The sequence below is a fragment of the Petaurus breviceps genome, unplaced genomic scaffold (assembly GCF_028583685.1).
Source record: "Petaurus breviceps papuanus isolate PSGF00001 unplaced genomic scaffold, PetGlider_PUasm1.0 220, whole genome shotgun sequence".
In the NCBI taxonomy this organism is placed as follows: Eukaryota; Metazoa; Chordata; class Mammalia; order Diprotodontia; family Petauridae; genus Petaurus; species Petaurus breviceps.
In genome coordinates, this window is record NW_027185876.1 from 18,734,843 (window position 1) to 18,751,997 (window position 17,155).

Consider the following 17,155-nt stretch of genomic DNA (forward strand, 5'->3'; position numbering starts at 1 on the left):
CTGCCTCAAGACAGTTGGTATCTCATTCATTTAACCCTCTATTTAGATTTTTCCTTTAGCTTTCTTCCCAGAGAATAATTTTTTTATTTTCTTAGCAAAGAGGTGTTTTGTGAAAGTCAGAATTTTATAGATTATCCCTAATTTTTGTTTTAAACTTCTGAAATTTGAGTGTGGAGGCAAGTTTGGACTGAGGCTACTTCTTGCTTCAGCCTAGTAGTTAATCCAATATCAGCTGAATAAATTTATTATTCAAATAAATCTTCCACAAAGCTATAAGAATTCTAGGACTCAGCTCTTGAGTTTAGGCAGTATTTCTAAATGAAATTTCTACAATTATCTATTTTGAGACAATGAAAAAAAACCGAAAGGGTAGAGGATTCTCTTGTACTGTGTGACGTTAGACAAATTATTCAAGCTATGTGGTCCTCATGGAAAGTACCTTTAGAGGTCTTACCCACAGGGCAGAAGAAATCCTTTCTGCAGAGTCCCAGAAGATGCAACATTCTTGCTGATGGGCAACAGTTCTAGAGACTTGCTAATGTCTTTTGAATTAGCTGTTAGTTCAATCTGTGACAGATCTGAGGGCCCAGAAGTTGGACATATTCTTATTTAGACAGTGAAATTCACAACTGGTACCAGAAGAAGTATTCATGGTTACTAATGCCATTCTTGTTGTGGTCTTAAAACTGGCTTAGCCACTGATTAGCTGTGCTAACTAACTCTTGTGCAACTCACACACAGGGCATTACTTTCTAAATCTATAAATGATATGTTGAACTCAAAGCCTCAGCTCTAAAATTTTGATATTTTCCATAGCCAAATGCCTAGGAGTTAAGAGTTAGAAGAAGGGATCTTTAACAATTCCCTAGGGTAAGCAGTTCTGAACCTGGGGTCTTTGATCTTTTTTGACAATAATTGCATCTCAATGTAATTGGTTTCCTTTGAAATCCTATGTATTTTATTCTGTGTGTTTAAAAACATGATTCTGAGAATAGGTCCATAGGCTTCACCAGATTGATCACCAAAGGGGTTCAGGACACTAAACCATGAACTGCTCTGATCTAAATCCCTTATTTGTTAAAGGAGGAAACCAATCAACCTAGCCCTAGCCTGTTTTCCCCTTCCCTTTTTTGTTCATCATATCCATCAGAGAGCAAGATGACTAATAAAATGTGTGCAAAAGGGAAGATACTCTTGCCTCAATCTTTGATTCCCTAAAAGTGAAAAAGATGCACCAATTGGGGGGGGGGGAGATCACTCTCAACTAGCCTGTGTTTTGCATGTAATTTTCTTCCTACTCTCTAGACACTGGGGTTTGAGGGATAGGGGTGGGTGCTGCTGCTACTCATTCAGAGGATGAGGGAAGGGGGAGGAAGGACAGAGACCAGATGGAACAAGCTTTTTTGGGTCTATCTAACTGAATATTGAGTACTCACTGTACAGAAAACCTTGTATTAATACCTCTATATATAGTTTAAAAAGTTCTAGCTCTAAATTGTCCCAGATTGTCAACAGTGGGTACACCATAAGCACTCATAGGACATGACTTTATTTCTTTGGAAAATCAAGGTGATAGGTGAGTAATGATGATTTTGAGAATCTGAATGAAACTGAAGGTGACATCCACCCCCTACCTCAGCCTACATGCTGTATCTGGAAACATTAATGCATTCCTTGGAGGTATTGCTTAGGACTAATTTTTCTGGGATATTTGCTGAAATGGGAATTATTGTGGTGTTTTTCTTCATCTTCCTCCAGTTTCCTTGGCAGGAGGTTTTATGCTTTCCCCCTCCAGAATGAGAATAGAAGCAGTTTTTCAAAACGTTCCCTTCATTTGGGTTAGACTAGAGGAAGTTGTTCTGAGGCAAGTGTGTGTATGTTTGTGTCACCTGTATGCTCCTACACCATTTTGAATTCAGTTGTCACCAGTGTGATTCTAGATTAGAAACACATGATATTTAATATAAAGTATTTTCAAATTCCTGTCTTGAGAGTTCTTGCCACCCCAAATCCTTTTAAGCTGAAATTTCCCAACCTGCTTTTCTGTTTGTTTAATTCCTCATCCTCCCTTTCCTTCTTTCCTTTCTAAGCTTTCGGTTTCAGCTATATGATTGAAAAGAATGATCACCCTTAAGAGAATGCCTCTAATTTACTTTGTAGAAAAGTAACTTAAAACTGCTTTTTGCATCTAGAAAAAAATCTTAGGATTTTTTGTTAAGCTTGTCACCTCCCTATGTACCAAAATATTGAATGCAGGTCTTCTTTACCATTATAAATTCACTGTCACAATCATTTTTGTAGTTTCTTGAGCTTCCTCGTGAGATCCAATGAAATTAATTCCAATAGAACTCTTTTCCTTCCTGCTCCTCCCTGTTCTTTGTGAACTCAAGATATCAGACATGTCTGCCATTTGATAAAGTAGAGACCGCCTTCCTTGCTGTTCTTTTTTTTTTAATTTTTTCACCCATTTTTAAAAATTAAATTTTGTTATTTTTAGTTTACATCATTCATTTCCACAAGATTTTGAGTTACAGATTTTCTCCCCGTCTTTTCCCTACCCACCACCCCAAAATAGCTATCCAACTGTATACCCCCTCCACCAAATCTGCTTTCTCCTATATCCTCCCCCATCTCCCCTCTGACTTTCCAGTAGGGCAAAATGGATCTCCGTACCCTAGTGCCTGTATATCTTATTTCCCAGTTACATGTGAAAAACCCCCAATTATAATAATATATATTTTTGAACATTTGATTTTAAAATGTTGACTTCCAGATTATTTCTCTTCCTCCCTTGTCACCCACCCTTACTGGGAAGAAAAGCAATTCAGTATAGGTTGTACATGTGTAGCTATGCAAAACATTATCATAGTAGATATATTGTAAAGGACTGACTATATTTCCCTGCCCCCCTATCCCACCTCCCACTTGTTCTATTCTCTACTTTGATCCTGTCCCTTTTCAAAAGTGGTTGCTTCCAAATTCCCTCCCCACCAGCCTACCCTCTCTTCCATCATCCCCCCTCTCATCCCCTTCCCCCCTACTCTCCTGTAGGGTGAGCTACCCTATTTAGTGTGTATGTCATTCCCTCCCTGAGCCAAATTCAATGAGAATAAGGTTGACCCATTCCCTTTTGCCTTCCTGTTCTTCCCCTCCATTGTAACTATTTTCCCTTGCCTCTTCTATATGAGATAGTTTACCCCATTCTGTCTCTCCCCATCTCCTCTCATTATATTCCTCTCTCCCCTCTTAATTTCACCTTTTAAGTATCATCCCTTCCTATTAAATTGGTCCTGTGCCCTCTATCTATGTATACCTGTAAACATATATACACACATTCACATATGTATTCATATGCCCATATGCCCTCCTTTATAGACATATATTTCTATTCCCTTCAATTATTTTCATACTGAGAAAAGTTTCATCAGTTATAATTATCGTTTTTCCATGTAGGAATGTAAATAGTTCAACTTTGATAAGTTCCTTATGATTTCTTTTCCCTGTTTACCTTCTCATGCTTCTCTTGTTCCTTGTATCTGAATGTCAAATTTTCTATTCAACTCTGGTTTTTTCATCAAGAATACTTGAAAGTCCTCTATTCCATTGAATGACCATATTTTCCCCTGAAACATGATACTCAGTTTTAATGGGTAGGTGATTCTTGGTTTTAATCCCAGCTCCTTTGACCTCTGGAATATCATATTCCAAGCCCTTCAATCCCTCAGTGTAGAAGCTGCCAGATCTTGTCTTATCCTGATTGTGTTTCCACAATATTCAAATTGTTTCTTCCTGGCTGCTTGTAATATTCTCTCCTTGATCTGGGAATTTCAGAACCTGGCTATAATATTCCTAGGAGTCTTCTTTTTGGGATCTTTTTCAGGAGGTGATCGGTGGATTCTTTCAACCTCTATTTTGCCCTCTGCTTCTAAAACATTAGGGCAATTTTCCTCAAGAATTTCTTGGAGGATGATTTCTAGGTTCTGTTTTTGATCATGGCTTTCAGGTAGTCCAGTAATTTTTAAATTATCCCTCCCGGATCTATTTTCAAGATCATTGGTTTTCCCAGTGAAATATTTTACATTGTCTTCTATTGTTTCATTTGTTTGGATCTGTTTAACAGCATCTTGCTTTCTCATAAAGTCACTAGCTTCCATTTCCTCCAGTCTAATTCTGAAGAAATGATTCTCTTCAATGAGCTTTTGAGATTCTTTTTCCATCTGACAAATTTGACTTTTTAAGGCATTCTTCTCCTCATTGCCTTTTTGAGCCTCTTTTGCCATTTGTCAGTCTGTTTTTTAAGGTGTTATTTTCTCCAATTAGGTTGTTGACTCTCATTTCATAATTTTCTTGCATTGTTCTCATTTCTCTTCCCTATTTTTCCTACATTTCTCTTATTTGGTTTTCAAAAACCTTCTTAAGGTGCTCTATGGCCTGTAACCAGTTCATATTTTTCTTGGAGGCTTTTGGTGCAGAAGTTCTGACTTGGCTGTCTTCCTCCTGTTCCATGCTTTGATCTGTTTTGTCCCCAAAATAGGAGTGTAAAGTTGGATTAGTCTGCTTACTTTGCTTCCTTACTCATGTTGCCACTCAGTTACTTGACTTCTGAGCTTTTTGACACAGTAGGACTCTGCTAAAAGAGCAGGGAGCTTTGTCCCAAGTTGCTGGGGTTTTCTAAGCTGCTGGAGCTGTTAGTTGGGTGCCCTCTCTGAAGCCTCTCCATTTTCTGGCAAGCTGGTCACGCATCCCAGGAACTCCACCCTAGACCGCAATCCAGATCCAAGCAGGTTAAAGCAAGAGAGATTACCTCGCAGACTGGTGGCTTGGTCCCCCTACAGTCTGTAAGCCAGGAGCTGAAGCTGCCACTTGGCAGTGGTGCCTCAGCGGCTTCTCCCTCAAGGGTGTAAGGGCCAGACCTCACTCCCGAACTACTGGATCCCAAATTCCACACTGCACTGACCTCTCACTTTGTCCTTAGCATCTATACATTGATAATTCTGGAGACTGTCACAGCTGCTGGTGATCTAAAGCTGGGGGCTGGTTGTGGCCTCCCTGAGGCTAAAACCTCAGGCTTGGGGGGAAAGGTGCCTTTCCTTGGCTCCCAGAGTGCTGTGCTGGCCCCTTCCTGCCATCCTGCTGGACTGTCCTCACTGGGAGGTTAGCTTCTATGTGTCATTTTGTGGGTTCTGTAGCTGCAAAGTTTGTCTATAGAGTAATTTTTTACATGAATTGGAGGAGATGAGAGCCGGAGCCCCATGGAAGTCCAGTTTCTACTCCCCCATCTTGACTCTGTCCCAACATCTGTATGTTTTAGAAAATGTGGATCACTTTTGGGACTCCATTAGATCACATAACTAATAAGCTTCAGTCAGGATTTGAACCCAAGTTTCCTGGGTCCAAATCCATGAGACTTCCTGCTCATTCACTTATTGACAGAAAGAGAAGAAACAGATTGATTCTTCCTTCAAGTCTGAAGAGGATGGGAATTTCATATCCTTAATAACTTTTGACTATCAGAATGAAATGAGAGAGGCCATAAAGATTAAGCCTTTGAAAAACACTAAAGAGAAAATAATAAAGCATAACGTCTTTCTATAGAAGAAAAGTCAGGTCAATGTGTCTGTTTCATCATTTAGCAAGAGGAAGGAAATTTAGGGCAGAATGGAGGCTTTATTTATGGCTTTCCTCCTGGTAAGAGTGAATCAGCCCTAATCATTTATGAAACCTCTGTATGTAGAGGATTCACCGGCTTTTATGAATAAACTTCTTGTTTCTGGAGCAGGTCTGTGTGAGAGAGGGCCTTAGAGCTGAAGTGAAGACCACTAATCTTCACAATTCCAAGAGGAAATGTTTCAGTGTAGGAAGAAATAATTAGTGAGAAGCTTGAGGTAGAGTTGAAGAAGGGAAAAAAGCCAAGAGGATTGAGGCAGATATAGAGGGATGAAATCAGTAAAGAAGGGAGGAATGAGAGGAATACTTTTTTCAAAGACTTGAATTTTTTTGAAAGACTTGAAAGAAGTTCACAAAGAATGCCACTGCTCCTCTGTTGAGTATTGTTAGGCAGGCTGAGGGCAGAAGAGGAGACTGGGGAGGAAGGACATCTATCTCAGGGAGCCACAGTTTTATGCTTAGTAGGATTTGTTTTGGTTTGGTTTGGGTTTTTCAGTAGCTCTCTCCCCTATTCTCTGTCTCAAAAAAAAAGTTCTTAACCTGTGAAGCTTATGTACCCCTTCTCAGGATGTTTTGTTGAAATCCATAGGATTATACAGGAACATTGTGCTATGACCAGCTTTGATAGATTTAGCTTTTCTCAACAGTACAATGGTCTAAGATAATCCCAAAAGACTTATGATGGAAAATGTCGTCCACATCCAGAAAAAGAACTATGAAGTCTGAATGCAGATCGAAACATACTATTTTATGTCTTTTTCCTTTCTTATGTTGTTCTGATTCTTTCACAACATGACTAATGTGGAAATATGTTTAATATGATTATACATATGTAGCTTATATCAGATTGCATGTCCTGTTGGGGAGAGTCGGGGAAAAATTTAGAACTCAAAATCTTATAAAAGTGAATGTTAAACTACAAACAAATTTAATTTAAAAATACATAGGATTTTAAAGGAAACTTAACTATATTGAAATACAGTTTTCAACAAATACATTTTTTCAACAAATACATTTTTAACGATTCTCAGACCACAAGTTAAGTACCCTTGTATTCGGGGAATATGACATGCTGACAAATCAGTAAAAAGAATGTATATACAAAGTAAATTTCTGGAGGAAGAAAATGCTAATAACTGGAAAGAAGGAGAGCAGTTAGGATTTCATTGGACCTTTACTTACCTCTCTGGAAAAATTCATTGGATTTCTGACTGGTACATTGTGGGTTCTTCATTACAGTTTTATCCACTCACTTAAAAGAAAAACAATGATTTAATCCCACACAAAAAAACTAGCCATATAACCTTGGGCAAGTTACTTAACCCCAATTGCCCTCCAAAATGCCAAAAAAAAACCAAACCCCAAAACAAAACAATGAAAACAGCACACATGTGGTCAGATCTGTTTGATAGCCAAGCGTTGGGGAGGGAAAAGACTGGAAGGAGACCAGTGAAAAGGCTTTTGCAGTAGTCTAGGCCAGAAGTGATAAGCCTGAACTGGGAGTAGTGGCTGAGAGAGTGGAGAGAAGGGGAAAGATGGAAGAAAAGTTTGGGAGGCAGGATCAACTAACTACATTGGACAATTGACTGAGCCATAAAGTCACCCATTAAATGTCAATTATTACTAAGAAGTCTTACTTCCTGTTAATACTATATAGTGTTCTGATCAACAAGTATTTATTAAGTGCCTACCGGGCAATAGGTATCTTAAGTGCTAGGGATACAAGTAAGAAGGAATGACTATATCTCATTGGATCCTCACAACAACCCTGGAAGCAAGGTACTGTTATCCCTATTTTATAGTAGGGATGAAATGGAGTCAGACAGAGGTGAAGTGACTTGCCCAGGGTCATATGATTTAGGAAGTGTCTGAGTTGTGGATTTGTATCTTCCTGACACAAGCACAGTGCTCTATTCATGGCACCAGTTAGCTGCCTGTTAGGTGAGTCTGTTGTTGGGTTTCCTAGGAGTCTGGAGAATACTTTTGGTACAAGAGACCTGTATAAATGTCAGCTATTATTACTGAGCGGTCTAGAGTTTGAAGCTTCAGAATCAGTAGGTTTAATTGTTTTGGGGATCTCTCCATGTATATATTTAGCAGAATTCTGTAGGCTTCCCTACCCATCCAAGTCATGGATATTGCATTAAAAGATCAGGGTATAGCATAAGCCCATGTACTGAAAGTGGATATTGAATTCAACACTGTAGGCACTTTGAAAATATTGACCTACTTGGGAACCTCCTACTGTTCTTAGGTTTTTTTTTTTTTTTGATAGGAAGAAAAGGAGTCCTTACTGGAAGATGTGAAAGCTGGTTTCTGTAGACCTAGTAAATAGCATTGGGCATGGTGAGCAAGGCAGGCAGTGAACATTAGGTCTGGCCTCAGGAATAGAAGTACACACTTATGACTTGCTTGGAGTTAATTTAGGTGTGATTCTGGTGTGATGACATTTCACCAGTTGGGTCTGGTCATGGTGGCAGGGCAATCCATCTCTGCCACTGATTGCAGCAGCAGTTATTCTTCTTTAGTAACAGAGTTGTGGAGTGAGGGGATGAATGGGGTCTAGGTAATAATGGAACATAATCTGAAGAAGGGGAAGGAGGTTTTTCTTATTGGACCCACCCATCTCTTGTAACTAAGATAAGGAGCACCTCCCTAGTTCATAAGGTTGATCCAGATCGTAGCACCTGTGACTTATGCTTCCTTCTGATATTTTACCCATTCCATGCCTGTATCCTAATTGTTCTTACTCTTTGGACTGCCGCATAAAACAAAGAAAGATAATGTAAGGGAAGCTCTTATATAGCTTTAACTCATTACCATTGCCAGTGAATAACTCCTTTTACCTGTTTAAATTATGACCAACTAAAGGATTGTGGCGTATCTGAGATGGAAGAATCTTAGAAATAATTTGGTTCATTATAGAATTATAGAATGAAATTAAGGCCTAGAGAGGTTAAGTAATTTGTCCAAATTTATTTGACTAGTTCTTCCTTCTTGGTAGAATTTATGTACCACATGGTAGACCTCTCCAAACTCTAGAGCTATTGTTCTGTGATGATTCAATGACATCTTACTGTACCTGCTATGGACAAATCTATACATCATCCATGCTGATGTGAAAAACAGTTTTAAACAAGATTGAGTCATCTTAGCATTGGCCAAACAGTTGCATGAATACAAACCTGAATCAATTCTGATTGCCTTTAAGGTCCCTTCCAGTTAGTTACCTCCTATATAAGGTAATTGTAGGCCAGAGAGGTTTAGTTACTGCCCTAAGAAAACTTAGCAGGTGATGGATGGATGAATGGATTAATGGATGGATGGATGGATGGATGCAAGGAAGGAAGGAAGATTGATTTCCATGTGTCAAACACAGGGCAATAGGTATCTGTTAAGTGCTAGGGTTTGTAATCATTACAAAGGTTGTAATTGCTTACAAAGATCATATCATCTGATCCTCACAACAATCCTGGGAGATATCCCCATTTTGTAGTTAGCAAAACTGTACAGATGTGAAGTGACTTGCTGATGATCATGTAGGTAGGTTTTTGAATCTATATTTGAGCTCAGGTCTTCCAAACTCTACACCTAGCGCTACATCCCAGATGCCAACTAATTATTGCAAGGTGTAAAGGCCTGTGATAAATTCTGTTCTCTAGGTTGTGTTGTCAAGTTCAAATAGGATGGGGATAGGGGAAGTGGTGGAAAACCATACACAAGGTTCCCTGCATGTTGACTTAGAAAACAAATTATTAACATTATCTGTGTTTTGTTGCACTTTTTAATTTTAAGTATTTCCCAATTACATTTTCATCTGGTTCTGGCCCCCTTGGGAGTGGGCTGCATGTTTGACACCTTTGCTCTAATGGATGGATTTTTTTTTTTTAATATTGGTGTTTCTTTTTAAATTTTTATTTTCAGTTCCAAATTCTGTCTCTCTACCCCATTCCCACACATTAAGAAGGCAAGAAATATCATACCCATTATATATATGAATTCATTTCCCTATTAGCTACGTTGTGAGAAAAAGAAATAAGAAAAATAAATTAAAAAGCACTTCATTATGCACTAAGAGTATCAGTTCTCTTTCTGGAGGTGTATAGCATTTTTATCATGGTCTTTTGCAATTTTCATGGAATATTGTATTGATCATTATTACAATATTGTTCCTACTGTGTATACTATTGCCTGGTTCTGTTCATTTTACTTTGCATCAATTCATACATGTCTTCCTTGGGTTTTTCTGAAACTATCCTCCTCTTAATATTGATGTTTCCATGGCAGTTGCAGTTCCTGTGAACCATTTTGATTGGACCCATAGCTGGTAATTTACCAATTGCCCAGTGAGTAATTTGCAGCTCATTGAACAGTAGCCATAGCAATATTTCCCAAAGGAAACATTCTTAAGAAGCACCATCCTATTTCCAGATACCCAGTATGTATTCCCAATTTAATTAGTAGTTTGAGATTCTGGGCTTTGTTCTCAGCCTCAGGTGAATTGTACACATTATGGGTGCCTCAGTTTCCCTGTGTCTATAAAACATTTTCACCCAAGTCCTTCATAGCCCATCTTTGCCAGAATGAAGTGATGTCTGGGAAGCATGGCTTGAGTTTCCTTTGCGATAGTGACTGTATAAATTATTTACTTAAGGAAAGAGGGTGCTAATTTGCACAAACTTATCCCTTCATTTGCAGAACCTATAAAGTTAAGTGGGTATCTGTCTACATGGGACAGGGGGAGGAAAGTGGAAGAGGAAGCTGCTTTTTAGAGAATTGCCTTCTGGGTTACTCAACTGCAAGATAAAGGTAGCATCTAGAATGAACCTACATTTCCAATAGCAAGACAGATGATGGGGTTAAAGAAGGAGGCTGCCTAGCCATTGTAGGTGCATGATCCAGCATTTCAAACTGAAATCTGTGGCATAAGGAACCAGTGTGAGACAACGACACTGGCTGGCTATTTTAAGCCCTGAGCCATGCAAGGTTTTTCTTCATCAGATAGAGCTCCTGCCTCTGATCCAGCTCCTTCTGGGTGTATCAGCCAAACAGAATCCTGAAAATGCCTCCTCAAAGGAGAAACTGGCCCTTGCCCTAGATAGCTCTCACCCTGCCCCTATTCCTGTTGCCCATGGGAAATGCCAGCTCAGTTCTTCCATAGCCAGACTCAGTCTACAATTCCCTGAAAGCCTGATCCATGAGCTGGTTTAGCTTTTCCCTTGTCAGCACTCTTGAGCAGTGACTGTGAAGAGCATGTAGACTGAAGAAAGGCCACTAGACAACGAGCTGAATCAACCATTTCCATTTTGGGTCTGTTTAGCAATGCTGAGACTGAACAGGTAGGTTACAGTGACTTATGTTTAAAGTAGGAATTCTTAACTTGAGGTCTGTGGAGCATAGTTTTTAAAAAATTTTGATATTTCAATAAAATCGATTCCCTTTGTATTTCCTGTGTATTTTATTTTTATGCATTTAAAAACATCATTCTAAGAAGGGATCTGTTAAGAACCTCTGTTAAATCACTTTAGCTATGTACATAAATGAGAGGTGTCAAGGAAAAATAAACCTCTTAGAAACTGTCTGTTGAAGAGAGGAGTATTAGTGTGGTAGAAAGTAATGAGCGACCTGGGTTTGAATCCTGCCTTTGACACTTAGCTGTGTGACCCATGGACAAGTCATCTAATCTTTCTAAGTTTTCTCATCTGTAAAATGAGAGCAGTAATATTTACTTACATGGTTGGTGTGGGAATCTAATCAGATTTGAAACACTTTCCAAACCTTCATGCAACTGTGTAAATGTCAGATATTATGATTGGGCCCTGTTCTCCTGGTGACTTTGAATGAATGAAAGGATACTTATTCATTATGTGAATAGATTAATAAACATTTATTCACCTTATATTTGAATCCATAGTATTTGGCTGGGTTGTTGTTTTTCAGTCATGTCATAGACTTCTGTGACCCCATTTTGGGGTTTTCTTGGCAAAGATATTGGAGTGATTTGCCTTTTCCTTTTCCAGCTCATTTTACAGATGTGGAAACTGGGGCAAACAAGGTTAAAGTGACTTGCCCAGGGTCACCCAAGTGTCTGAGGCCAGATTTGAACTTGGGAAAATTAGTTTTCCTGATGCTAGGCCCAGCACTCTTATCTACTGCACCACCTTGGTGCCCCGCTTTTGGGCAAGTTATTTAACCAACTCTGCTACCTCCATGGTTTACAACATACCTAAAATGAAGGAGTTGTAGTGGATAGTTTCTGAAAGTCTCTTCTAACTTAGAACTTGTGTTCCTAAGTATTATCAGCCTGGGCCATAGGAATGGAGAAAGTGTCAGCATGTCAGAGCTTGGTACCCCATGGTTCAGTACATTCAGTAGAATGACCTCAGCCTATTATGAAACACAAACATCTCTGTTTTTTAAGAATATCATAATTCATTTTCTTCCAGTAAAACAGTGTGACTATGTCACTCAGCATAGTTGACTGTTGAGTCTCCTTCCCATGAGATTTTTGCAACCAAATGATACCTTTGACTTTGCTACATATTCTTAACAGCTGGATTATTCTGAACATAGTAAAAATCCAGATTGCATAAAATAACAAACAGATACTTCTTCACAATGTTTACACACTGATTGCTGGAATCTGATCCTTTTATATGTCATTTCTACTTATTCATTTTTAGAGAGGCACGTCAGATGGTGACAGTTTCTTGGATTTTAGAGAATACTTTAGCTTTTTAATATTCAGGGCAAAAATATAGCTAGTTCAATTTATTCCCCTTTCAGAGGGTCAGTCATTTATTATGGAAACTCAGGATTTCAGAGTTAGAAGGGGCCTCAGCAGTAACCCAGTACAACTGTAACCTGCAAAAAATATCTCCTAAAATGTCCCCTAAGAAGTGGTTGTTCAACCTTCACTTTTGGACAACTCTAATTGTTACTATTTTTTTTTTTTCGTATAGCAAGATCTAGGACAAAGAACATCTCTTTTGCATACTGTAAAAACAGCTGGTACCCCTGAATCATCTGCTCAGGGATGGGTGAAATATCTACCTCTTCTAATAGGGCATGTTTTCAAGGTCCTTCATCATCTAGTTGCTCTCTCCTGGACTCTTTCCAGCTTTTAATCATGTCCTTTATCTCCTTATTCTTTCTTCCTCTCATTTCTTCTTTTCTAAGATCATCAAGACATAACAACCACTCCCAGGCTTTCCAATTAGACTTTCTCATGATTGCTGATAGTGATAGGATTTAGAGGGGACACATGAATCATCTCATAACAGAATGTAAACAGTTTATCATTAGTATTGCTTGGTCATGTTTATCTTTTTGTTTCTCTTAATTCCTGTGTTCTCTTCATCCACAGTATCTCCAAGACTCTAGTCTTTTCATCAGGAATGCTTGGAAGTACTCTTTCATTAAAGGTTCATTTTTGCCTATAGGATTATACTCAGTTTTGCTGGATAAGGTATTCTTGGCTGTAAGTCTATCCTTTGCCTTCTGGAATATTATATTCCAGGCTCTCCATATCCTTATGGTGATGGCAGCTAAATCATGTGTGATCCATTCAGAGAAAGAACTGAATGCAGTCTTAATGCAGATCCAAAGCATACTGTTTTCATTTTATTTTTTTGTTTTTGTTTTTTTTTCCTTTTGCAAACTGTAATTGTTTTGCATACTGTTTTCTTTCACAGCATGACTAATATAGTAATGTATTTTACATGATTGCACATGTATAACCTATATCAAATTGCATACTATCTTTGGGAGGAAGAAAATTTGGATCTCAGAATTTAATAAAAAATCTTAATTGTCTTTACATGTAGTTGGAAAAAATAAAATACTATTAAAAAAAATCATGTGTGATCCTGACTGGCTCCTTACTGCTTGTATTCTTTATTTCCAACTGTTTGCATTATTTAATTTTTGACCTGAAAATTGTATTCTAGCTATAATGTTTCAGGGAGTTTTCATTTGTGGGTTTCTTTCAGGAGGTGACCAGTAGATTGTTTCTCCTTCAACTTTGCCTTCTTTTTCTAAGATCTGACTAGCTTTATGGTTGCTTGTGTTAGGTTGTTGAGGCTCTCTCTTTTTTTGGGGGGGGGTCATAGCTTTTCAAATAGCATAATGATTCTTTTTTAATAAATTTTATTCCCAATTACATGTAAAAACAATTTTTAACATTCACTTTTTAAAATTCTGACTTCTGAATTCTCTCCCTCCTCTTCTTTTCTTTCCCCTCCCTGAGATGATAAACAATTTGAGATATGTTTCACGTGTAGCATAATATTTCTTACATTATCTCCCCTAGAGCTGTTTTCCAGATTTTTTTTTTTGCCATGAGATACTTTACTTTTACTTTTCTGTTTTCTTTTCAGTCTTTTGACTTTGTTTTTAACATTTCTTATTGTCTCATGGATTTGTTGGTTTTCATGATCCATTTTAATTTTGAGGGAGTTTGTTGTTTAGGCAAGGTATTGTATTGTGCTTCTTGTTCCAAGCTTTTAATTCCCTTTCCAATTTCTTTTTCCATAGTTTTCACTTTTTCCCTAATTTTTTCCTTTAGCAATCATTTCATTGATTAAAACTTTTTTTTTTCCTGTCTTTTTATTCCCACATAGTATTAAATTTGCAATACATACTGGTCTAAACCACAAAGGTCCACAGAAGTCATAGGATGGCAGGGTGAGGCCTCAGGAAATGTATGAGTTGTCTTTTCAAAATATTAGGAGCAGCGTGTTTTTCAGAAGAATACAGACAGGTTGCTCCAACTTCTTGGCAGCCTGGCACCCAGCCACCAGTACCTCTTCATCATTGGCTCTCTCCTGGCTTTCATAATCCAATACTGATTTGTTCGTAATGGGGGGGAATCCAAAGACTAGAATGCCACAATACCTGGCCGCTATCACCTCTAGTACTGTACTCACGCCAACAGCATCAGCCCCTAATTTCTGCAGAAACTGACACTCTGCAATGGTTTCAAAGTTGGGCCCTCATACCATAACATAGGTTCCTTCCTGCAGTGGTCATTCCTGTTCCATTTGCTTCCATATGCAACGGGCCTTGTGTCTTAGAATCCTATCATAGCCATCAGACATAGGAGGAAAACTTTCTCCAAACCTCTCATCACTGGGGCCTCAGAGTGGATTTTGGCCACTGAGACCTGCCAAGTTGATATGATCTTGAATCAGCATAACATACCCAACTTCATACTTAGGGTTCAGCCCACCAGCAGCATTGGTAACAATTAAGGTGTACACATTCATAAGTCAGAAAACCATCACAGGGAAATGTACCTTTCAGAGTGAGGAGCCTTCATATGGGTGGAGTCAGCCGTGCATCATCACACAGCCCTTGTCATTTAAACATCCAAATGTCAGCTGCCCAGCCTGTTCTAGTATTGTGCTTTGAGGGAAGTTGGGTATCTCATTGTAGTCAAAGGCCTGGAATTGGGTCAGTCTATCTGCCAGTCCCCCCCAATCCAGAACCACAGATCACTGCAATTTCAGGTCAGTATTTAGGACTGGATAAAAGCCTCTCAGCAATCTTCTTGTAATCCTCATACTTGAATTGATTCTCCAAGACTCCTTCCTTCATGGTATTCTCCTTCTCTCTGCCACGGTCTATTCCTCTCTGCTCAGCTGTGCACTGTTAAGCTCCAAATGCCCCAGTCCACAAGGACTTGATATAAACTCTTTAAGCTTTTTGAAAATTTTTTTTTTTAACTGTTTCATTTCTCCCAAAAATTCTAGTTGAATTTGTGCACCCAAGCCATATTTTCCTTAGAGGCTTTGCTTGTACATATTTTGGAGTAATTCTCTTCTCAGTTTTTCTCTTGAGCAACTTTGTTACCACAATAACTTTTTTCGTAGTAAGGGTTTTTTGTTTGTTTGCTCGTTCTTCTAGCCTGCTTCCTGACTTTGGACTTTGGACTTTGTTAGTGCTGGGCCCTGTGTACTTCTTTTGGGAATGTTAGGGATTGGCCCTCTTGTTGCTTTCTTTAGGGGCATTGTGTTATTTCAAGATTTCAGGGACAGTTCAGGAAGGAGTTCTGTTTTTTTTTTTTTAAAGATCTTGTTGGATGAAGGAGGGAGGATGGGAGGAAGGGAAGACAGGGACTTCCTGTTACTCTGACATCTTGGCTCTACTTCTTGTGCCTTTCTTTCCTCATTACCTATTCTAATTCCTTCCATTTCTTTTTCTACTTTTATTGCTTTGGCTAGTTTTTCTAGTACAATATTGAATAATAGTGGTGATAATGGGCATTCTTACTTCACCCCTGATCTTAGTGGAAAGGCTTCTAGCTTATCTCCATTACAGATAATGCTCACTGATGGTCTTAGATACTACTTATCATTTTAATTAAAGCTTCCTTTATTCCTATGCTTTCTAGTGTTTTTAACAGGAATGAATGTTATTTTGTCAAAAGCTTTTTTTGCATCTGTTTAGATAATTGTATGATTTCTGTTGGTTTTGTTATTGATTTGGTCAGTTACGCAGATAGTTTTCCTAATGTTGAATTAGTCCTAAATTCCTGGTATAAATCCCACCTGGTCATATCAGTCTTTGTGATATTTTGCTTTAATTGCTAGCATTTTATTTAATTTTTTTTTTTTACGTTAGTGTTCATTAAGGAAATTGGTCTATAGTTTTCTTTCCCTCTGGGGCTTTTCTTTCTATCTTGGTAAATAATAATTTTTATTATTGTTTTATTATTAATAATAAATTTTTAATTTAATTTAAAATAATTTTATTATTATTTTATTATTAATAAATAATAATTTTTTTCCAATTACATGTAAAAATGTTTTTCAACATTCATTTTTTATAATATTTTGAGTTCCACATATTTCTCTCTCTCTCCCTTCCCCTTTCTGGAAAGCAATCTGGTAAAGGTTATACATGGGTGATCATATTAAATATATTTCTTCATTAGTTGCATTGTGAAAGAAGAAACAGAACAAAAGAGAAGGAAAAAAAACCCAAACCCCAACAACAAAAAAAGTGAAAATAGTATGATTTGATTTGCATTCTGTCTCCATAGTTCTTTCTCTGGATATGGATAGTGTTTTCCATCATGAGTGTTTAGGAATTATCTTGGATTATCGTATTGCTGAGAAAAGCTAGGTCCAAAGGGTGATTGATTATTGTGTTTTTCTTAATGTAGCTCAAGACCTCTTTAACTTTCTTGGCCATTATCTTTTAGATCTCTTTGAGAAATTGAAGTCTCTTTAATTCACTTTATTAAGCACTTACTTTATGCAAGATGTTGGGGATGAAAAGATTAAAATGAAATAAATAGCTGCTGTCTTCAGGAAACTTATATTCTCCTGAGGAGTGATACAGTAGGTATATAGTAGCTAATAGCTAGCATTTATATAGTTTGAGCTTTAGAATAGTGTACAGATATTGTCTCATCTGATCCTTACAACAACCCTGGGAGGTAGGCATAATATTATCCCTCTCTGCCCCAGTTTTATCATCTGTA

The 17,155-nt window shown here is 38.0% G+C and overlaps 1 protein-coding gene and 1 pseudogene across 2 annotated transcripts in view; one reads left to right on the top strand and one right to left on the bottom strand.

The window, feature by feature from the left end:
• UCK2 (uridine-cytidine kinase 2) overlaps positions 1-17,155 on the top strand; it is a 110,465-nt gene that overhangs the window by 40,107 nt on the left and 53,203 nt on the right. The window lies entirely within an intron of this gene.
• On the bottom strand, positions 14,385-15,264 carry LOC138166047 (purine nucleoside phosphorylase pseudogene; annotated as a pseudogene).